Source organism: Oryx dammah, unplaced genomic scaffold, assembly GCF_014754425.2.
Source record: "Oryx dammah isolate SB20612 unplaced genomic scaffold, SCBI_Odam_1.1 HiC_scaffold_2, whole genome shotgun sequence".
Taxonomy (NCBI): domain Eukaryota; kingdom Metazoa; phylum Chordata; class Mammalia; order Artiodactyla; family Bovidae; genus Oryx; species Oryx dammah.
Window position 1 is genome coordinate 41300673 of NW_024070186.1, and position 24129 is coordinate 41324801.

Here is a 24129-nt window from a genome sequence, read left to right on the forward strand (position 1 = left end):
ATTGTTTAATGATCTCAAAAGGACTATTGAAGTTCCAGGAATTTTATTCAGAGGCAAGACAGGAAGATAAGAAGGCCATTGATCCCCTCTCCTCTTTTGTTTATCTCTTTTTTTCTTGTTCCATTTATTTATTTTTTAGAGAAGTTTTAAGTTTACAACAAAACCAAGTAGATGGTACAGAGATTTTCCATATATACCCTACCCCACACGTGCATGGGCTAAGTCACTTCAGTCATGTCCAACTCTTCGCACCCCTATAGACTGTAGCCTGCCAGGCTTCTCTGTCCATTGGTTCTCCAGGCAAGAATACTGGCGTGGGTTCCCATGCCCTCCTCCAGGGGATCTTCCCGACCGAGGGATCAAACCTGCATCTCTTACATCTCCTGCATTGCCAGGCAGGTTCTTTACCACTAGTGCCACTTGGGAAGCCATCGATTCCCCCATTATCAGCATCACTCAGCAAAACGGTACATTTGTTATAATTGATAAATCATGTTATATCATAATTGCTCAAAGTCTATAATTTACCTTAGGCTTCACTCTTGGTGTTCTACAGTCTATGAATTCTATGGGTTTTAACAAATGTGTAATGACATATATTCATTGCTATGGTCTCAAATGAAATATTTTCACTGCCCTAAGATCCATGTCTCCTCTACTCATTTATCCTTTTCCCCACTCCAGCCCTACTTACTACCCATACATAGTACATACGATAGTACACAGTACAATAGTACCTAGTACAAAATACATTGCCTTTTCCAGAATAGTTGGAATCACACAGTGTGTAGCCTTTTCATATAATGCTATTGCACACTTAATAGACTACAGTATAGCCTAAATATAACTCATGTGTGTTATGGTTTGTGGCTCCACTGCAGTACTTACTTTATTATTGTGATAGTCTGAGATCAAGCCCATCATATCTGAAGGATGCCTGTATTTCATTGTCTGGATGGACTGCAATTTATTTAGCCATTCACTTTATGAAAGACATCTTGGTTGCTTCTAAATTTTGGCATTTATGCAAAAAGCTGTTATAGACATCTGTATGCAGGTGTTAGTGTGGATGTACATTCTCAACTCCTTTGGATAAATACAAGGACTGAGTTTGTTGTGTCATATGGTAATATGATCTGCAAAACGCAGGTAAAACCTGTGAATACAGTCAGTTCTCTATAGTCACAGATTCCACATCTGTGGATTCAACCAACTGTGGATCAAAAATATTTGAAAAAAGAAATTCCAGAAAAGCTCCAGAAAGAAAAATTTGACTTTGCCCGACACTGGCAAGTATTCACATAGAATGTACACTGTATTCACAACTATTTATATAGTATTTACATTGTATTGAATATTATAAATAGTCTAGATATGATTGAAGGTATATGGGAGGATGCTCACAGGTTATATATAAATACTATGCATTTTATATGAGGGACATAAACATCCATGGATTTTGGTATATTTGGGTGAGGGGAGTCCTGGAGACAATCCTCAGTCAGATAGCAAAGGGTTGGCTCTATGTTTAGTTTCCTAAGAAACTACCAAACTATGTTCCAAAGCAGCTATATCACTTTGCATTCCCATCAGCAATGGATAAGAATTCCTGTTGATTCACATCCTTGTCAGCATTAGTTGTTAGTGTTCAAGATTTTGGTTATTCTAATAGGTGTGTAGTAATATTGAAGTTTTAATTTGCTTATTTGCTACTGTATAAGACATACCTCAGAGATATTGCAGGTTCAGAACACCAGACCACCACAGTAAAGTGAATATTGAAACAAAGCAAGTCACACGAATTTTTGGTTTTCTAGTGCATAGAAAAGTTATGTTTACACTATAATGCAATCTATTGTGCTCAGTAACATTATGTCTTTAAAAAGCATATATTTTAATTGAAAAATGCTTTATTTCTAAAAAGGTCTTCCCTGGTGGCTCAGATGGTAAAGAATCTGCTTGCAGCGCATATTAAACCTGTGTTTAATCTCTAGGTCAGGAAAATCCCCTGAGAAGAGAATGGCAACCCAATCCAGTATTCTTACCTGGAAAATCCCATGGACAGAGGAACCTGGCAGGCTACAGTTCACAGGGTGCAAAGAGTTGGACATGATTGAGTAACTTGATTTTCTTTTTTTTTTATTTCTGAAAGTGCTAACCATTATCTGAGTCTTTAGCAAGTCATAGTAGTGACATCAAACATTACTGACCACAGATCACCATAACAAATATAATAATAATAATAAAGTTTGAAATATTCTGAGAATTATCAAAATGTGACCTAGAGACATGAAGTGAGGAAATGTTGTTGGAAAAATGGCATCAATAGACTTGCTTGACATAGGTTAGCTATAACCCTTTAGTTTGTAAAAAAAACACAGCATCTGCAAACTGCAAGAAAGTGAAGCACAATAATATGCGGTATGCATGTATCTTCTGTGGTAAGGTCTCTTTAGGTCTTTGTCCCACTTTTTAATTAGATCATTTTTTCTTTTTTTAATTTTACTTTATTTTACTTTACAATACTGTATTGGTTTTGCCATACATCAACATGAATCCACCATGGATGTACACATGTTCCCAATCCTGAACTCCCCTCCCACCTCCCTCCCCATACCATCTCTCTGGGTCATCCCAGTGCACCAGCCCCAAGCATCCTGTATCCTGCATCAAACCTGGACTGGCGATTCATTTCTTATATGATATTATACATGTTTCAATGCCATTCTCCGAAATCATCCCACCCTCTCCCTCTCCCACAGAGTCCAAAAGACTGTTCTATACATCTGTGTCTCTTTTGCTGTCTCGCATACAGGGTTACTGTTACCATCTTTCTAAATTCCATATATATGTGTTAATATACTGTATTGGTGTTTTTTCTTTATTGTTGTTTTTAAAATATAAGTTCAGTTCTTTATTAGAAGTATCTTTTACAAATATTTTCTTTTAGTTTATAACTTGTCTTCTCATCCTCATTCCACCATTTTATGCAGAGAAGAAGTTTTTAATTTTATGAAGTCCAGATTGTGAATTAGTTCTTTTGATAGAATTTGGTGTTGTAAACAGCCATCACCATGCCCAAGGTCACTTAGGTTTTCCCCTATGTTATCTTCTAGGATTTTTATGGTTTTGTGTCTCACACTTAGATCTGTGATCCATTTTGAGTTAACTCATAACATATATAAGGTCTATGTCTGGGTTTATTTCTTTACATGTAGAAATCCAGTGCCATTCGTTGAAAGACTATATTTGCCCCATTGTATTCCCCTTCCTCCTTTGTCAAAGATCAGTTGAATATAGGAATCTATTTCTGTATTTTGTATTTTGTTATGTTGTCTATTTGTCTATTTTGTTCACCAACCATAGTATTTTAGTAAATCTTAAAATTGGATACTATCAGTCTTCCAACTTTGTTCTTCTCTTTTAATATTGGCTTGGGTATTGGCTATTCTGGGTTGTTACCTCTCCACATTTAGCTCTTTAACAAAAAAATTAAAGTTTTCCTAGAAATCATCCCCCAAACTCCCTCTTATTTATTTCATTGGCAGGACTGTATCACATGGTCATTCCTTAGTAGTATGAGAGATTGTGGAAAAATATATATCAGGCTCTTTCAGCCCCTATTGAGAAGAGAAGAAAGGACAATAGTTTTAATGGCTCTTGGATAAGCCAACCATCAGGGTCTGCTAAATTAGGAACAAGGTAAATTACAATAGCCTGATAATAGGGGTTTGCTATATGAGGAGTAAAGTCAGCCTTATTTTTATAGAGTAGAAGAGTTAATAAGAGCTTCTGCTACTAACTTTCCTCTAGCTCCTTTGATCCCAAATTTTACACCCTGTTATACAGCCAGCTTAAGCTATTGACACTCAAAGTAGTATTTTACTAAATGTGATATCATTAACACAGTGTATATAGTCAAAGATAGTTTATGCCTTAAAATCGTTATTTTATATTGAACAGCAATGTAAATGAGTATAAATACATAAATCAACATGGATAACTTTTACAAACAGAGTTTTGAGTTGAGGAAAAAAGACACAAATTTTTACATGCCATAAGATTCCACTTACATAAAGTTCAAAGATGAATAAATTTTATCTATGGTGTTACAGGTTCAATCTCTGGGATGGGAAGATCCTCTGGAGAAGGAAATGGCAACCCAATCCAGTATTCTTGCCTGGAAAATGCCATAGACAGAGGAGCCTGTGGGCTACAGTCCATGGGGTCACAAAGAGTCAGACACGACTGAGTGACTAATACTTTCACTTTCATGGTGTTAAAAGTTCAATAGTGATTTTCTTTGGGGACAGAGTAGCGACTAAAAGGGAATATGTGGGGAATTTCTGGGGTATGATAATATTTTGATAGAATTTGGTGTTGTAAACAGCCATCACCATGTATATAAGTCCTGGTTGGAAAGATTATTTGTTTTGGAAAATTTATTTAGGTATACACCAATGATCTGCATGTGAGTGTATGTGTGCATGTATCTTCAGTTAGTTCAGTAGTTTGCTCAAAACAACAAAAAAAATGTAATAAAGTCATTTAATTTGAATTATAGCTTAGAATTTGCCAATAATTTCTGGAGATTTTAATATTTAGGTTGTTCAGGGACCTACCTTCATGTAGTACCTCTGTTTTATGAAAGCTGCATTTCTTTTGGAATCAGGCTGATTTCATCTCAACTGGTTGTTCAAGGCAAATGATTTAGAAGAAAAATAAACAAATAAACAAAAACACACATTCATATACTCATATGCTTATGGGTGCATGTGTAAGAGTTTGTCAAAGTTCCTTTCTAATTTAATTCCCACAGAATATTTACATAAAATTGATCCAACTTAGGTTGCATATTTTAAACTGTAGCTCCAAGAAGTCTGTAAGCATATTTTCTATGTAAATTTCTATACATAGTATTAGTATACTCCATAGAAGGAATGGGGATTTCTGCCAAGTTGAGTTAAATGTACAGAGCATGGTTTTTCAGAACACTGTATCTATTGTATTACTTGGTGAGAATTCTGTTACTTATATTCTCACTGCAAAACAGTCTTAAAATATATTCATGACTTATACAGAAAGGGACTAGAAATCAATAGCCCTACTAGTGTCAAAGTAAAACTCCATTCTCTACCTGTTATGCAAAATAACGATTAATTTAGATTTTAAGATAAAGTGTGTCTATTTATAGGTATAAATAGCAAGAAAAAATATTTTACAGGATGTAGCAAGAGAAGCAGATCTTCTAAAGACTGATCTGTAATCTGCAGAGAAACTTATATGAATTTTATCTATTTATTTTAAAAAGGAAAACTCTCTAGCTTTAAAATATAGAATAATCTTACATTTTAAAGGATAGAATAACCTTAAGGATCATGAGAAAGATGGAAATACTGAGATTTGAAACAGTGAGTGGAAGAGTCTTCTATAAAAGACATTGTGGTAGAAAATAAATAAGTCGAATTATAATTGGTTCCTATGAACTTTCTCCCCTTGCTCACTTAAGCTCCAATTCTAATCCGCTGGGCAAGGTTTCCTTTCTTCTCAGCGTAGCCTCAAATATGTCCTTGATTTATGCCAAAGTGGGCTTCCCTCAGCTCAGTTGGTAAAGAATCCACCTGCAATGCAGGAGACCCTGGTTCGATTCCTAGGTCGAGAAAATCTGCTGGAGAAGGGATAAGCTACCCATTCCAGTATTCTTGGGCTAGCCTTGTGGCTCAGCTGGTAAAGAATCTGCCTGCAGTGTGGGAAACCTGGATTCCATCCTTGGGTTGGGAAGATCCCCTGGAAAAGGGAAAGGTTACCCACTCCAGTATTCTGGCCTGGAGAATTCCATGGACTATAGTCCATGGGGTCACAGAGAGTCAGACACGGCTGAGCAAATTTCGCTATGCCAAACTTCACAAAAACAGCAATAATGGCAATTCTGGCTTCACAAACTGGCCTGTTTATGCCTGAGTAGTATTTCCCAAAATGTATTAGTAGTACTCTTGAAGCATTCTCCTGACTTCTGTACCAAACAATAGCTCATTTTTAATCTATAATTTGAGTAACATGAGGGAGATCTTTCTAGTATTATGTAAATCTATGAAATAGTCATCAGGAGCATATACACAACATGAACTTATATTCTCAACCTCTAACAGTTGGAAAACATTACATAATACCACAATTCAATGGTGTCATTTTAATTACACATGGTTAAACAACATACCATAGTATAATTATATTTTGGCATCAGGAGAGTCAAGAATTGAAATCTAGAATATGTTGATGGAAAAAAATTATAAGCAAAGATTCTATTAATATGTCAGGTTGCAACTTTTTGAACAGTAATTCAGTTTGGGGATCTCAAAAAATTTATTTAGTTTACTATGCAGTTTTCCATTTGTTTTATTAAAAGTATATCATAGAATGGACTTGTGGATACCATGGGGGAGGGAGAGAATGAGATGGATGGAGAAAGTAGCATCAACATATATTCACTATCAGGAGTAAGATGGATAGCTGAAGAGAAGATGCTGTGTAGCACAGGGAGCCCAGTCTGGTGCTCTCTGATCATCTGGAGGAATAGCATGGAGGGAGGGGAAGGAAGCTAGGGAGGGAGGGGATATATGTATAATTATGGCTATTTTCATTGTTATATGGCAGAAACCAATACAACATTGTAAAAAAAATTAATATATTTAAATTTTAAAAAGAGGAAAAAAGTATATCATAGAGAAGAGTGTGTGGATATATATTTTGGCTTAAAAAGTTTTAATAAATTATGCACCTTTGTGTTTGCTGCCCGTTCTTTCAAAATTCCCCTGTGTTCCTCTCCCCAATTGAGTCACCTTCTCACCCTCCACAAAGAGGTTTTCATCATTTTGGCTTTTATAATTATCACCCAATTTTCTTTTATACTGTTCATACTGTTCATAGGGTTCTCAAGGCAAGAGTGATGAAGTGGCTTGCCAGTTCCTTCTCAGCTGACCACATTTTGTCAGAACTCTCCACTATAACCCATCCATCTTGAGTGGCCCTATGTGGCATGGCTCATAGTTTCATTGAGTTAGAGAAGGCTGTGATCCATGTGATTAAATTGATTAGTTTTCTGTGATTGTGGTTTTCATTCTGTCTGCCCTCCGATGGAGAAGGATAAGACGCTTATGGAAGCTTCCTGATGGGAGAGACTGACTGAGGGGAAACTGAGTCTTGTTCTGATGGGTAAGGCCATGCTCAGTAAATCTTTAATCCAATTTTCTGTTGATGGGCGGAGCTATGTTCCCTCCCTGTTATTTGACCTGAGACCAAACTATGGTGGAGGTAATGAAGATAATGGGACCTCCTTCAAAAGGTCCCAGGCACACACTGCTACACTCAGTGCCCCCAAACCTGCAGCAGGCCACTGCTGATCCACGCCTCTGCCAGAGACTCCCGGACACTATGCTATCTGATACACCACTGGAGATCAGTGGAGAAATAACTCCAGAAAGAATGAAGAGATGGAGCCAAAGCAAAAGCAACACCTATTGTGGATGTGACTGGTGATGGAAGTAAAGTCCGATGCTGTAAAGAACATTATTGCATAGAAACCTAGAATGTTAGGTCCATAAATAAAGGTGAATTAGAAGTGGTCAAACAGAAGATGGCAAGAGTGAACATCAGCATTTTGGGAATCAGCGAACTGAAATGGACTGCAATGGATGAATCTAACTCAGATGACCATTATATCTACTACTGTGGAGAAGAATCCCTTAGAAGAAATGGAGTAGCTATCATAGTCAACCAAACAGTCTGAAATGCAGTACCTGGATTCAGTCTCCAAAATGACAGAATGATATCTGTTTGTTTCCAAGGCAAACCAGTCAATATCACAGTAATCCAAGTTTATGCCCTGACCAGTAAGGCTAAAGAGGCTGAAGTTGAATGGCTCTATGAAGACCTACGAGACCTTCTAGAACTAACACCCCCAAAAGATGTCCTTTTCATTGTAGGGGACTGGAATGCAAAAGTAGGAAGTCAATAAATATCTGGAGTAACAAGCAAACTTGGCCTTGGAGTACAGAATGAAGCAAGGCAAAAGCTAATAGAAATTTGCCAAGGGAACCCATTGGTCACGGTAAACATGCTCTTCCAACAACACAAGAGAAGATGCTATACATGTACATCACCAGATGGTCATTACTGCAATCAGATTGATTATACTCTTTGCTGCCAAAGATTGAGAAGCTCTATATAGTCAGCATAAACAAGACAGGGAGCTGACTGTGGCTAGGATCATGAAGTCCTTACTGCCAAATTCAGACTTAAATCGAAGAAAGTAGAGAAAACCACTAGACCATTCAGGTATGACCTAAATAAAATCCCTTACAGTGGAAGTGACAAATAGATTCAAAGGATTAGACCTGATAGACAGAGTGCCTGAAGAACTATGGATGGTGGTTTGTGATGTTGTACATGAGGCAGTGAGCAAAGCATCCCCAAGAAAAAGAAATGCAAAAAGGCAAAATGGTTGTCTGACAAGGCATTACAAATAGCTGAGAAGGGAAGAGAAGCGAAAAGCAAAGGAGAAAAGGAAAGATATAAGCATTTGAATGCAGAGTTCCAAAGAATAGCAAGGAGAGATAAGAAAGCCTTCCTCTGTGATCAATGCAAAGAAATAAAGGAAAACAATAGAATGGGAAAGACTAGAGATCTCTTCAAGGAAATTAAAGATACCAAGGGAACATTTCATGCAAGTTCAGTTCAGTTCAGTTCAGTCGCTCAGTCGTGTCCGACTCTTTGCGATCCCATGAACTGCAGCACGCCAGGCCTCCCGGTCCATCACCATCTCTCGGAGTTCACTCAGACCCACATCCATTGAGTCCATGATGCCATCCAGCCATCTCATCCTCGGTCGTCCCCTTCTCCTCCTGCCCCCAATCCCTCCCAGCATCAGAGTCTTTTCTAATGAGTCAACTCTTCGCATGAGGTGGCCAAAGTACTGGAGCTTCAGCTTTAGCATCATTCCCTCCAAAGAAATCCCAGGGCTGATCTCCTTCAGAATGGACTGGTTGGGTCTCTTGGCAGTCCAAGGGACTCTCAAGAGTCTTCTCCAACACCACAGTTCAAAAGCATCAATTCTTCGGCGCTCAGCCTTCTTCACAGTCCAACTCTCACATCCATACATGACCACAGGAAAAACCCTAGCCTTGACTAGACGGACCTTAGTTGGCAAAGTAATGTCTCTGCTTTTGAATATACTATCTAGGTTGGTCATCACTTTTCTTCCAAGGAGTAAGCGTCTTTTAATTTCATGGCTGCAGTCACCATCTGCCGTGATTTTGGAGCCCAAAAAAATAAAGTCTGACACTGTTTCTACTGTTTCTACTATTTCCCATGAAGTGATAGTAGGGACCTAACAGAAGCAGAAGATATTAAGAAGAGGTTGCAAGACTATACAGAAAAACTATACAAAAAGGATCTTCATGACCCAGATAATCACGTGGTGTGACCATTCACCTAGAGCCAGACATCCTGGAATGCCAAGTCAGGTGGGCCTTAGGAAGCATCACTACGAACAAAGCTAGTGGAGGTGATGGAATTCCAGGGGAGCTATTTCAAAACCTAAAAGATGATGCTGTGAAAGTGTTGCACTGAATATGCCAGAGAATTTGGGAAATGCAGTAGTGGCCACAGGACTGGAAAATGTCAATTTTCATTCCAATCCCAAAGAAAGGTAATGCAAAAAAAAAAAAAAAAAAAAAGCTCAAATTACCACATAACTGCACTCATCTCATAACGCTAGCAAAGTAATGCTCAAAATTCTCCAAGCCAAGTTTCAACAGTACACTGTGAACTGTGAACAGTGAACTGTGAACTTCCAGATGTTCAAGTTGGATTTAGAAAGGCAGAGGAATCAGAGATCTAATTGCCAACATCTGCTGGATCACTGAAAAAGCAAGAGAGTTCCAGAAAAGCACCTACTTCTGTTTTATTGACTATGCCAAAGCCTTTGACTGTGTGGATCACAACAAACTATAGAAAATTCTTAAAGAGGTAGGAATACCAGATCACCTGACCTGCCTCCGGAGCAATCTGTGTGCAGATCAAGAAGCAACAGTTAGAACTGGACATAGAACAATGGACTGGTTCCAAATCGGGAAAGGAGTACGTTGAGGCAGTATATTGTCACCCTGCTTATTTAACTTGTATGCAGAGTACATCATGAGAAACGCTGGACTGGATGAAGCACAAGCTGGAATCAAGATTGCTGGGAGAAATATCAATGACCTCAAAATATGCAGATGACATCACCCTCATGACAGAAAGCAGAGAAGAACTAAAGAGCCACTTGATGATGGTGAAAGAGGAGAGTGGAAAAATTGGCTTAAAGCTCAACATTCAGAAAACGAAGATCATGGCATCTGGTCCCATCACTTCATGGCAAATAGATGGGGAAACAGTGGAAACAGTGACAGACTTTATTTGGGGGGCTCCAAAATAAAATCACTGCAGATGGTGACTGCAGCCATGAAATTAAAAGACGCTTGCTCCTTGGAAGAAAATTTATGACCAATCTAGACAGCATATTAAAATGCACAGACATTACTTTGCCAACAAAGTTTCATCTAGTCAAAGTTAAAGTTTTTGCAGTAGTCATGTATGCATGTGAGTGTTGGAATATAAAGAAAACTGAGGGCCGAAGAATTGATGCTTTGGAACTGAGGTGTTGGAGAAGACTCTTGAGAGTTCCTTGGACTGCAAGGATATCCAACCAGTCCATCCTAAAGGAAATCAGTCCCGAATGTTCATTGGAAGAACTGATGCTGAAGCTGAAACTCCAATACTTTGGCCACTTGATGTGAAGAACTGACTCATTGGAAAAGACCCTGATGCTGGGACAGATTGAAGACAGGAGGAGAAAAGGACGACAGAGGATGAGATGATTGGATGGCATCACTGATTCAATGGACATGTGTTTGAGTAAACTCCAGAAGTTGGTGATGGACAAGGAGGCCTGGCATGCTGCAGTTAATGGGGTCACAAAGTCTTACATGACTGAGTGACTGAATTGAATGGAACTGAATTTTAGTTTCATTATAAATAATTTTACTGCTTATCAATATATCTCTTCCATCTATGAGCTTAATAAATATAAACTATTCTATAGTGTCTTTGTCAAATTTATTTTATTCAATTATGTGGGATTTAGGGGAGATTCATTTGTGTCTGTAGCTGTCCTTCATTCAGTTTCCCCACTAAATAGTATTACATTTTAAGATTATTTTCCATTCTGTTTTTGATGGACATTTTGGCTTTTGTGTAATTTGTTGTTAATATTCTTACATATTTACTCCATGAATGAAATCTGCAGAACATACATTATGTGTATATTCACCTTTCCTGTGGAATGCCAATCTGTTTTTGAAAGTGTTTGAGTCAGTTTGCACATCACACTACCATTCTACCAAAGTTCCTATTGTTCTGTATGTGTGCTTATATGTAATAGTATCAGGTTTTTAACTTTTTTTCCTAAAAATATGGGTGAGAAATGGTGACTATGGTTTTAACTTGCATTTACTTTTTGTTACTAATGACATTGAACATCTTTTCATGCTATTGACTAGTTTTCATTTCCTTTTTGATATATGCTATATGCTTTATTTTGGGGGGCTCCAAAATCACTGCAGATGGTGATTGCAGCCATGAAATTAAAAGATGCTTACTCCTTGGAAGAAAAGTCATGACCAACCTAGATAGTATATTCAAAAGCAGAGACATTACTTTGCCAATTAAGGTCCATCTAGTCAAGGCTATGGTTTTTCCTGTGGTCATGTATGGATGTGAGAGTTGGACTGTGAAGAAGGCTGAGTGCCGAAGAATTGATGCTTTTGAACTGTGGTGTTGGAGAAGACTCCTCAGAGTCCCCTGGACTGCAAGGAGATCCAACGAGTCCATTCTGAAGGAGATCAACCCTGGGATTTCATTGGAAGGAATGATGCTAGAGCTGAAACTCCAGTACTTTGGCTGCCTCATGCGAAGAGTTGACTCATTAGAAAAGACTCTGATGCTGGGAGGGATTGGGGGCAGGAGGAGAAGGGGACGACCGAGGATGAGATGGCTGGATGGCATCACGGGCTCGATGAACATGAGTCTGAGTGAACTCCAGGAGTTGGTGATGGACAGGGAGGCCTGGTGTTCTGCGATTCATGGGGTCGCAAAGAGTCGGACATGACTGAGTGACTGAACTGAACTGAACTGATATGCTATTTAAGGCTACTTGATTTTCTATTGGTTGTAACTTTCTTAGTGATGTATGTGATAAATTTATATAATCTGGATTCCAGGTTTTTGATTGTTATCAATAGTAAAAACTTTCTTATTTGTTTTTGTTTTTTACTTTCTTCATGGTGTCTAGATGATATGTGTTAAATATTAATGTAAATGGATATATCACTTTCTCCTATGAGACTTGTACATTGTATATTATATTCAAAAAATCTTTCAAACCTTATTTAAAATAACTTTTAAACTCAAAACCTTTAAGATATTTCATGTTTAGTTCTTTAGTACACTTGAAGATTTTTAATGTATAAAGTGAGCTGGAAAAATTGATGTTTTTTTCTTTTTCTGATAGTCATTTCAGTACCATTATTGGAATGTCACTTCTTTCTATATATAACTACATGTTATCCTTGTAATATAGCAAGAGTTTATATAATAATGGTCTGTTTCTGGACATTTTAACTGGTTGCAATGTTTTATCCCTTGCACATACTGCACTGTCAGTATATAATTCATTTTATTATCTACTAGGGAAATCTCAATTCTGTCTTTTCCTCTAAGATTTTCTTAGTTATCTTGGCCCTTAAACTACCAAATAAAATTTTCTAACCTGCAAATCAAATACAATAGAGAAACATTTGGCAATATGATTGGCATTGCTTGAATTTATTGATTAATTTGAGGAACATTAACAGTTTTGCCATATGTATCTTCTAATCCTAGTACATATTTATTTAGATCTTCTTTAAGTTGTTTCACTGAGATTTAATCATATCACACACAAAGGTCTGGCACATCTTTTGTTAAAGTCATTCTTAGTTACTTCCTGTTTTGATGTCATCATAAATTTTTTTGTTGTTGTTATTTGTTTTGTTTTTGCTAAGAACTTAAGACTAGTTTTAATTTCACAACAAAACTGAGTGGAAGTACAGAGATTTCTCATACCCCTCCTTATCCCCACACATCTGTGATCTCCGTTATCAACACTACTCACTAGAATGGTACGTTTGTTACAGTCGATGAATCTACATTGACGCATCATAATTACCCAAAGCCTTTATGGTTTACTCTTAGTACTGTAATTCTGTGAGTTAGAACACATGTATAACGACATGTATCCATCTTTATAGTATCATTACAGGGTAGTTTCACTGCCCTAAAAATTCTCTGCACTCTATTCATATCTCTCCCCACTTAAACCCTGCTAAACACTAATCTTTTTATTGTCTCTATAGCTTTACCTTTTCCAGGATGTCATGTAGTTGGAATTATATAGAGTATGATCTTTTCAGATTGATTTCTTTCACTTTGTAATATGCATTTAAGGTTCCTCTGTACCTTTTTATGTTTTGATAGTGCATCTCTCTTTAGCGCTGAATTATGTTCCATTGTCTGGATGTACTTCCGGTTATTTAGTCATTCACCTATGGAAGGACGTCATGGTTGTTTCCAAGTTTTAGCAATTATGAATAGAGCTTCTGTAGACATCTGTGTGCAGGTTTTTGTGTGGTTGTAAGTTTTCTACTTCTTCGGGTAAATACTAAAGAATGTATTTGCTGATTCATATGGTAAGAGTATATTTAGTTGTCTAAGAAACTGTCAAACTGTCTTCCAAAATGGCTGCACCATTTCACATTCCCACTAGCAATCTATAAGAAGTCCTACTGTTCACCTCCTCATCAGCATTTGCTGTAGATGTTCTAGATAATGGCCATTGTATTAGGTATGTGGGGATATCTTGTTTTAATTTGCATTTTTCTGATGTTTTACGACGTGAAACATCTTTTCATACGCTTATTTGGGTCTGTATACTTCCTTTGGTGAGATATTGTAAGGTCTTTTGCCCATTTTTTTTAAATCCAGTTAATTTCTTATTGTTCAGTTTTAAGAGTTTTTTGTGTATTTTTATATGATCCTTTATCAAACGTCTTTTGCAAATATTTTATTAGAGCCTATGGCTTATCTTTTCATTCTGTTGCCATTATTTTCCACAGAGCAGAAGTTTAAATTTTGTTGTTTTTTTTATGTTATAAACATTTATAAATTCCCTTTTGAAGACTGCTTTAACTGAATTCCATAGAGATTACTATGTTATATTTTCATTTTTATTCAGTTAAAATATTTTCTAATTTCCTTTGAGACAGACTATTTGAAGCATAGATTATTTTGAATCATGAACTTAAACTTTCAAGTGTTCAGGGATTTTCTTGTTTTCTTCTTGTTATTTGTTTTTAGTATAATTCCAATATGGTCAAAGAACACACTTTGTATGATTACCATTATTATATATTGGTCAATGTGTGTATTATAATCCAGAATCTCATCCATCTTGGTGAATATTCCCTGTGTTCCCAGAAAGAAAGTGTATTTTGCTGTTCTTTGATGCAGTTCTATAAATATGAAGTAAATCAAGTTAGCTAGTAGTATCATTTTGTTCTATATCCTTGCTGACTTTCTTTTAAGTACTTTTATTTATTGCTGAGAAAGGACTGTTCAAGTCTCCACTTGTAATTTTGAATGTGTCTATCTTTGCTTTTGGCTCTGTAGGTTTTTGCTTTGTATATTTTGAATATCTGTTATTAGGTTCCTATACATTGGGAATTATTATGGCATTTTGGTAAATCGAAACTTTTTTTTTTTCATCATGTAATGTTGGAGAAGACTCTTGAGAGTCCCTTGGACTGCAAGGAATCCAACCAGTCCATTCTGAAGGAGATCAGCCCTGGGATTTCTTTGGAGGGAATGATGCTGAAGCTGAAACTCCAGTACTTTGGCCACCTCATGCGAAGAGTTGACTCATTGGAAAAGACTCTGATGCTGGGAGAGATTGGGGGCAGGGGGAGAAGGGGATGACAGAAGGATGAGATGGCTGGATGACATCACTGACTCGATGGACGTGGGTCTGAGTGAACTCCGGGATTTGGTGATGGACAGGGAGGCCTGGCGTGCTGCGATTCATGGGGTCGCAAAGAGTCGGACCCGACTGAACTGAACTGAATGTCCTTTATTTCTGGCAATGTTTTTTGCTCTGAAGTCTGCTTTGTTATATTAACACAGTCAGTCCAGTTTTCTTCTGACTAGTTCTTGCATAGTATATCATTTCTCATCATTATTTCAACCTACCTATAGCATTATATTTTAAGTGACTATTTTTAGAAAGTAATTTAAAAATTTTTTAATTTAATTTTCTAAATTTGTTCTGACCATCTTTGCTTCAGATCACATATATTTAATATAATTATAGATACATTTAGATTTAAAACTATCATTTTTTGTTTGTTTTCTGTTTTTTTCTGTTTGTTCCCTTTACTTTGCATTATTCTGCTTCGCATTTCCAGTCTCCTTTGGGTTAAAAAATTTAAGACTAATTCAAGACTATATATTTACTCTTTCTGTTGCTCTTCCTTCATTCCTAAAGTTATGAGTATTTTGCTAGAATCATTTTCCTTCTTTCTGAAAAGCTTCCTTTTAGAAAATTTTTTCAAAGCAGATAGATATAAATCTCTCAGTTTTTTTCATCTGAGAATATTTTTAATTTACATTCACTACTGAAGAATACTTTATTTAGATAAAAATTCTAGGTTGACAGTTTTTTCTTCCAACATTTTAAGAATTTTATACCAGTTCTTTTTGCTTTTTACGGTTTTCTGGTAAGAAATCTCAGTTGTGCGAATGTGTATTCCCTCTTTATTTGATGTGTCATTTTTCTTTGAATGCTTTCAATATTTTTTATCTTGGGATTTTAGCAGTTTGATTATGCTGCATCTGGGCATAGATTTCTTTGGGTTTACCTGGATCAGATGGTAAAGGAGACCTAGGTTTGATCTCTGAGTTGAGGAGATCCCTTGGAGAAGGCTACCCACTCCATTATTCTTGCCTGGAGAATTCCATGGACAGAGGAGCCTAGTGGGCTACAGTCCATGGGGTCGCAAAGAGTCAGATATGACTGAATGACTAACACTTTCATGGTTTTTTTACCTTAGCTTCTTGAACCTCTAGATTTATGGTTGTTGGTTTGTTTCATTTTGTTTGATTTTTTTCCCCCAAACATGGGGAGATTTCAGCCATTATTTAATCTTTTTTTCATCACTATCCTGTTTTTATGGAACTCTATTGGTGTATTGTTAGGCTTCCTGGTATTTTCCCACTGATTCCTGAGGTTATTTTTCTCTGTGTTTTTCTCTTTATTGTTCAGATTAAATTATTTATTAAATTAAATTATTTATATTGTTCAGTCTTCAAGTTTACTGAATGACTCTTTCCTCTGTCATGTTCATTCAGCTACTGAGCCCATTCAATGAGACTGGCGAAGGGGGAGGTCACTGTTATATTTTGCAATGTTAAATTTTCAATTTGATTCTTCTTAATTTCTTCGCTGAAACTTTTTAGTTTAACACTTACTGCAAGAGTGTTCATGATTGCTTCTTGAAGCATTTGTATAATAGCTACATTGAAGTCTCTGTCAGATATTTCCAACATTTGTATCCTCATAACATCAGTATCTATTGATTATCTTTTCCTAGGTGAATTGAAGTATTTGTGGTTCTTTCTATGCCAAGTTGTTTTAGACATATTGTGAATTACTTTAAGAGACTTTAATTCTTATTTGAACTCTATGCAGAATACTGGTATTTTTGTTTTAGTAAGTTCAGGCCCCATGTTCTAATCTACAGCTTGTGAGCTATGGTTTTAGTGTTATTTAAGGTTTTAAAACCTTTGTTACACTCTTAACTCTCTCTTGGATGTGTGCCCCACAGTGGTCAGTCCCAGACCTACTCTAGCTTGTTAGTTTAGTTTTTACCATTGGGATGAGACTACGCATATACAGATTAAGGAGAAGCCCTGATTTTCCTAAATTATATTTTTGGATCACTTTTATAAACTCCTCCCTCTCCATGATCTCTCCCTATGCTTTGATTTCCTGGAGCTTCAGTTTTTGGTGGGGATCTCTAGTGAAACCACTCCGTGATGTACTTCCATGAGGGGACCCACACTCTGGCCTTACTGGAATGAGGCCAGAGAGACATATAAAGCAATCGGCCAGTCCTATTCTTTTGAAGCTACAGCTACAACCAAAGGAGAAAAAGGTGCCCTTCCCTCAGAGCTTTAGCCTTTTCAGATTTCTGTAGATCTCTGTCTTTCCTGCAAGAGTTCCCTGAAGACTGGGGCAAGAAAATAGAACCAAGCAGTGAGGGGAAAAATAATGATGAATTTCTGTATTTCTTCTCAGCATTAGGAATTCCTGTTTCTGGTCTTCAAGACAGAACTAGAGAGCTTATCCAAAAGCTCTCACTCTGTGCCACAGGTCACACTCATGAGTTTACAGCTGCCCTGCATTCAGGGAAGAGTACTGGAGGAAAAGAAATTGTAAACTCATTGTCTATTCAGTGTTATTTTGAAATTGTAGTGTTCATCTCCATCCGGCCTACTGCAGAAAAATTTTAGACTTGCCACAGTTGATCCATGCATTCTGTCCTGGTTTCATAGATGCACTCAGTGAGAAAGGTAAAATGTGCTTATTCCATTTCATCCAGAATGTCATCTTATTCTTTATAATTTCATATTCTTTGAAAAAAATTGTTTCACAATTATCCTATAATTATCACATATTTTATTTCATTTGCTATGTCTGACAATTCCTATATATAAAGTATTTTCCTGTTATTGTTGCTACTGCCTCTCTACTGTGACTTGTCAAGATTTTCAGTTCTCTGGAATCCTATTAGAAATTCTTTGAGAACTAGGTTAAAAGTAGACTCTCAGAGGATTTCTCTTAGTTTTTAGAAGTTGAGTGCATTACCTATTTGAGGTAACAGAAAATTAAAATGTTGACCTGAGTTTGTTCAGATCATACTAATATGAATTCTAACTTCAAATTGGTGTAAGGTAGGCTTGTGATTATTTTTTAGAGGCAGACATATGTTTTTTTCTTTTGTTTTTTTCTGTTTTATTTTTTTCAGTGCTAAGATTCAAGATAATATATTTGTCTTGAAGTTAAGGGAAGGAGGCTTGTTGGATATGTCTCCTTTTAGACTCCTCTACCTGATAAAGAAGCCCAGAGACCCATTTCCAGGCCCTGATGCCATAGAGGCTATGGACAGAAAGTTCAGTGCTTCCACTTCTTCAAAAGTCACCTGAAGATTCCTGCCTTCAGATGGACTTTGACTTGAGTATTACTCTCTTTCCTGTGAATACCTCTCCGTATTTACAATGTTTTATTTTAATTTATCTGGTACTCTAATTGTTTTCATTGAGTCTTGGAAATGGAAATGGAACTTTCTACATGTTTGTTTTAATGGTGATTTTTTTCATATTTCTGGAATATTCGTTGGCTGTATTTGTACATCTAATTTTTTTAATGGCAGAAAACATTTTTACTTTTTAAATTTTTATTTTCTTGTTTAATTACACTCAAGGAAAACAATTTGACAGTATTGTTTTCTTTGTATTTTTAAAATCTGATTATACAAATGTTATCCTAGTGTTTATCTTAGAATTCTATTATTTTTAAAATGTTACAACTTATAAAACTAAGCACACTTTTACCACATGACTCATCACTCAAATTCCCTGGTATTTACCCAAGGGAGGTGAAAACTGATGTCTGCACAAAAGTCTGTTTATAAAAGCTTATTTCACAATTGCTAAAACTTGGAAACAGTCAAGATGTCCTTCAGTAAGTGAATGAATAAATAAACTGGTATATCCAGATAATGGGATATTATTTAGCATTACAAAGAAATGAGTTATCCAGTCATAACAAGACATGGAGGAACCTTGAATGCATATTACAGAGTGAAAAAAGCCAATCTGAAAAGACGTCATACTGAATGATTCCAACCACATGAAATATGCCTCTGGAAAATGTAAAACCATAGAGGCAGTAAAAAATTTCATAGTTGCCAGAGGTTAGGTGAGCACAGAGGATTTTTAAGGCAGTAAAACTACTCTGTAGGATACTATAATGGTGGGTGCACATCATTATGCATTTATCCAAACCCACAGAATATAAAACGTGAAGTGTGAAATGTAATGTAAACTGTGGGCTTTGGGTGATAATGATGTGTCAATCTATGTTCACCAATTATAAAAAGAAGTACCACTATGTCAGTTCAGTTCAGTCGCTCAGTCGTGTCCGACTCTGTGACCCCATGAATTGCAACACGCCAGGCCTCCCTGTCCATCACCAACTGCCAGAGTTTACCCAAACCCATGTCCATCGAGTTGGTGATGCCATCCAGCCATCTCATCCTCTGTCGTCCCCTTCTCCTCCTGCCCCCAATCCCTCCCAGCATCAGGGCCTTTTCCAATGAGTCAACTCTTCGCATGAGGTGGCCAAAGTATTGGAGTTTCAGCTTCAGCATCAGTCCTTCCAATGAACACCCAGGACTGATCCCCTTTAGAATGGACTGGTTGGATCTCCTTGCAGTCCAAGGGACTCTCAGGAGTCTTCTCCAGCACCACAGTTCAAAAGCATCAATTCTTCGGCGCTCAGCCTTCTTCATAGTCCAACTCTCACATTCATACATGACCACTGGAAAAACCATAGCCTTGACTATACGGACCTTTGTTGGCAAAGTAATGTCTCTGCTTTTGAATATGCTATCTAGGTTGGTCATAACTTTCCTTTCAAAGAGTAAGTGTCTTTTAATTTCATGGCTGCAATCACCATCTGCAGTGATTTTGAAGTTCCCCAAAATACAGTTACCCAGTTTCCCCATCTATTTCCCATAAAGTGACGGAACCAGATGCCATAATCTTAGTTCTCTGAATGTTGAGCTTTAAGCCAACTTTTTCACTCTCCTCTTTCACCATCATCAAGAGGCTTTTTAGTTCCTCTTCACTTTCTGCCATAAGGGTGGTGTCATCTGCATATCTGAGATTATTGATATTTCTCACGGCAATCTTGATTGCAGCTTGTGCTTCCTCCAGCCCAGCGGGATGTCAATAATGGGAGAGGCTATGCTTATATGGGGGTAGGTGGTATGTGGAAAACTCTTTCACTCAGTTTTGCTCTGAACCTAAAAATACTCTAAAAAATAAAGGTACACAGAAAATTTTGTTATAACAGCATTATGTAAATACTAGCCTCAACTAATTGCTGAGTAAGAAAACATAAATCATTTACCATATCATTATCTTTAAACATAATATTAGATGATAAGAACAAAATTTGAAAGAAAAAATCTTGCTTATCCTATTGCATAATCTGATAATTTATTCTATCAAGAAATATAGTCATTCTCTAATTAGGCTTCCCTTTTGGCTGAGCTGGTAAAGAATCCACCTGCAATGGGGAGACTTGGGTTCAATCCCTAGGTTGGAAAGATCCCCTGGAGAAGGAAAAGGCTACCCACTCCAGTATTCTGGCCTGGAGAATTCCATAGACTGTATAGTCCATGGGGTCACAAAGAGTCGGACACAACTGAGCGACTTTCACTTTCACTTCACTTTTCACTTTCTCCAATTAGTAGATAGAAACTATGTAGATTGAGTTATTGTTTGTCAAATTAAACTATAAGCTCATATTATTTGTAGAATTGCAGAAGAGCATAGAACAAACTAGTTCTCCATTTTATTCTAAGTACTTGATACTTCTTAAAATATAAATTATTAATTTTTCATAGCTCTGTAAAATTATTTTTGTTATAAAGTTGTTATAAATAAAAGGATCTCTTTTTATACTCTATTTTCTTTTATACTTTATTTATGTATGGATGTGAGAATTGGACTGTGAAGAAAGCTGAGCGCCGAAAAATTGATGCTTTTGAACTGTGGTGTTGGAGAAGACTCTTGAGAGTCCCTTGGACTGCAAGGAGGTCCAACCAGTCCATTCTGAAGGAGATCAGTCCAGGGTGCTCTTTGGAAGGAATGATGCTAAAGCTGAAACTCCAATACTTACTTTGGCCACCTCATGTGAAGAGTTGACTCATTGGAGAAGACTGATATTGGGAGGGATTGGAGGCAGGAGGAGAAGGGGACAACAGAGGATGAGATGGCTGGATGGCATCACCGACTCAAGGAACGTGAGTTTGAGTGAACTCCGGGAGTTGGTGATGGACAGGGAGGCCTGGCTGCAATTCACCGGGTCGCAAAGAGTTGGACACGACTGAGCGACTGGACTGAACTGAACTGATACTCTATTTACAATCTATTAGTTTTCATTATATGTTCTTTCTACTTTAAATTTTTTGGTTATTAACAGGAAACTATTTTGTAGTAATCAGAAAAGACTGAGGAGGGAGTTTCTGACTTAAACTATCAAAAACTCCAATCAGTTTTAACATACTACATGCTTATGTGTAGTTTATTAGAACTTTCAATATATTGGCATTCTTCTTTTTCACTTATATTTTATTTATATTACCCATTAAAAATTTCCTAATTTGATAACTTGAAGGCACTTAACTGTGGAAACCACTGAAAAAATCTAAAAGTATAAGCTATTTTATAAAACATAATTTGTGCTGATTGAACGTGTGTATATATAATAAACTAAAATATAAAGTAGCAATTACCTTGAATTTATCAAATTATATTTGTGTATTGTATATTATATACACATGCAATATACATCTCATAATATATAATTTGATAGAAATTATTCAATTAAAATTAAATACAACTATTATACCTTACTGCTAAGTCGCTTCAGTCGTGTCCAACTCGATGCAACCCCATAGACAGCAGCCCATCAGGCTCCGCCATCCCTGGGATTCTCCAGGCGAGAACACTGGAGTGGGTTGCCACGTCCTTCTCCAATGCATGAAAGTGAAAAGTGAAAGTGAAGTCGCTCAGCCGTGTCCGACTCTTTACAACCCCATAGACTGCAGCCCACCAGGCTTCTCCATCCATGGGATTCTCCAGGCAAGAATACTGTAGTGGGGTGCAATTATACCCTACCATATTATAAATGCAACAATATATTAACATTTAGCTAGCAATAGGAAAAGCTGAATGAATGCTGAAAGCTGATTAATTTAATGAAGTTTGAAAAAGCTAATGAAGTTAAGATTTCAGTCCCATTTTTGTGATAGAAGGACTTACAATTTTAGTGACACATCTTAGTTTATGTACCATAAAAGTTATAGCATATTAACAATCGCAAGTTCTGAACTATGATTAGTATAATGTTGAATAACTAGTAAGATTATTCTGAGTTCATTACTGACCATTATTTGTAACATATTATCTTTTTCTTACAGCATAATTAAAATACTATCCAGCTTATTTCTTAACACTTTAAGATAAGTATGGAAATTTGAGAGTAAGCTAATAAGGCACTCACATGCCCTAGAGGTATAACATTTTAAGCATATATAATAAAAAAAAGTTAGCAAAACTTAAGAATTTAGGAGTTTACTAATGTATGTCATTTTTTTAACCTTACTATGAAAAGTGACTTTAAACTACAGACGGTTTTGGTGAAAAGCTCTAGAGTTTGACCTGATGAGTGCTGAAGTAATTCCTTTATTTAACTATTCCAAAAATAGACTATGTATTAAAGAAAAAAGGGCTTGTGTTTTAGTTAATGACTGTGAGTTCACGGTCTTTGCCAAGAAAAAAAAAAAGTGCTTACAAAAGATTGAGGAGAATGTATGGAAAGTGATAAACTTTTCCATAATGTTGTCATAATTAGATTATATAATTGACTAGTCACTTTCTAAATTTCTTTGTTAAAAGAATCAAATTTTTGTCAAGGATAATATGTCCCTGGTACTATGCTTCATTTTTGTTATAAAAATCATAAGTGAAGTAAAGTCGCACAGTTGTTTCCAACTCTTTGCGACCCCATGGACTGGAGCCTACCAGGTTCCTCCATCCATGGGATTTTCCAGGCAAGAGTACTGGAGTGGGGTGCCATTGCCTTCTCCAGAGCATCTTCCAGACCCAGGGATCGAACCCGGGTCTCCCACACTGTAGGCAGACACTTTGCTGTCTGAGCCACCAGGGAAGCCCATATTTATTTTTATGATAAAAATCATAAAGTAGAGTTTAAATACTCAAACTTAATTTAAAGTTTAATAGAACATATATCTGTAAAGACTACAGAACATTATACCAGATATTTGAGAATTTTTTTTTAGTAGAAAGTGTTATTCACTTGCAATATGCTCTCTGTTTTCAATAATTTAATCTCTGAAAAATGTCTTGTGGACCAGTTAAAGCACAAATTGAACCAAGGACTCATCTAATAGGTTTTTAATATTTTGATTTTTAAACAATAAAAAGATAAGATGGGTTTGATATTCTTTGCAAGAGTGTCTCCCTTGTCATGGTGAAATGCCATAGTAGTAAAGTATTCCCATCTGCCTATCTTAGAAGATGTTTTACAAATATTATCTGACATAGTTGCATATGTATAGGCAGCTTTTCTTATCTGTAACAGGAGGCTCCTCTAAACATTTAAGTAAATGTGTATTTCATTCATATTGTGTGTATGCTACAGAGAGATTTTTAAAATTTCAAGTTAAAGAGAATTGCTACACCTTAACCATATGTTTTAAATCTGAATGTTATAAACTATTATGAAGTGATAACATTTATATTTATTTCTCTTTTTATTTGCTTCATTTTCTGTTTTGTTCAATGTAAGTTATCATATATATTTGTAATTTGTGGACCAAATCACCAAATAGATAGTTTGTTTGTTTTTTTAATCTGACTTCATTTATCTTCATTGAAAATTTAGCTCAATCAAAATATAAATGATCCCTTCAGCATTCAAGATGTTAATTCAGTTTATAATCCAAACTCTTCTGAAGATTCAGACATGTGGATATTTATCAGTTTCCTTCCAACAGAAATTGTTTTCAATATGACTAAGTGTTTACATCCTGAGAGTTAGTTTGCTGCTCAGCCTCATTTTTGTTT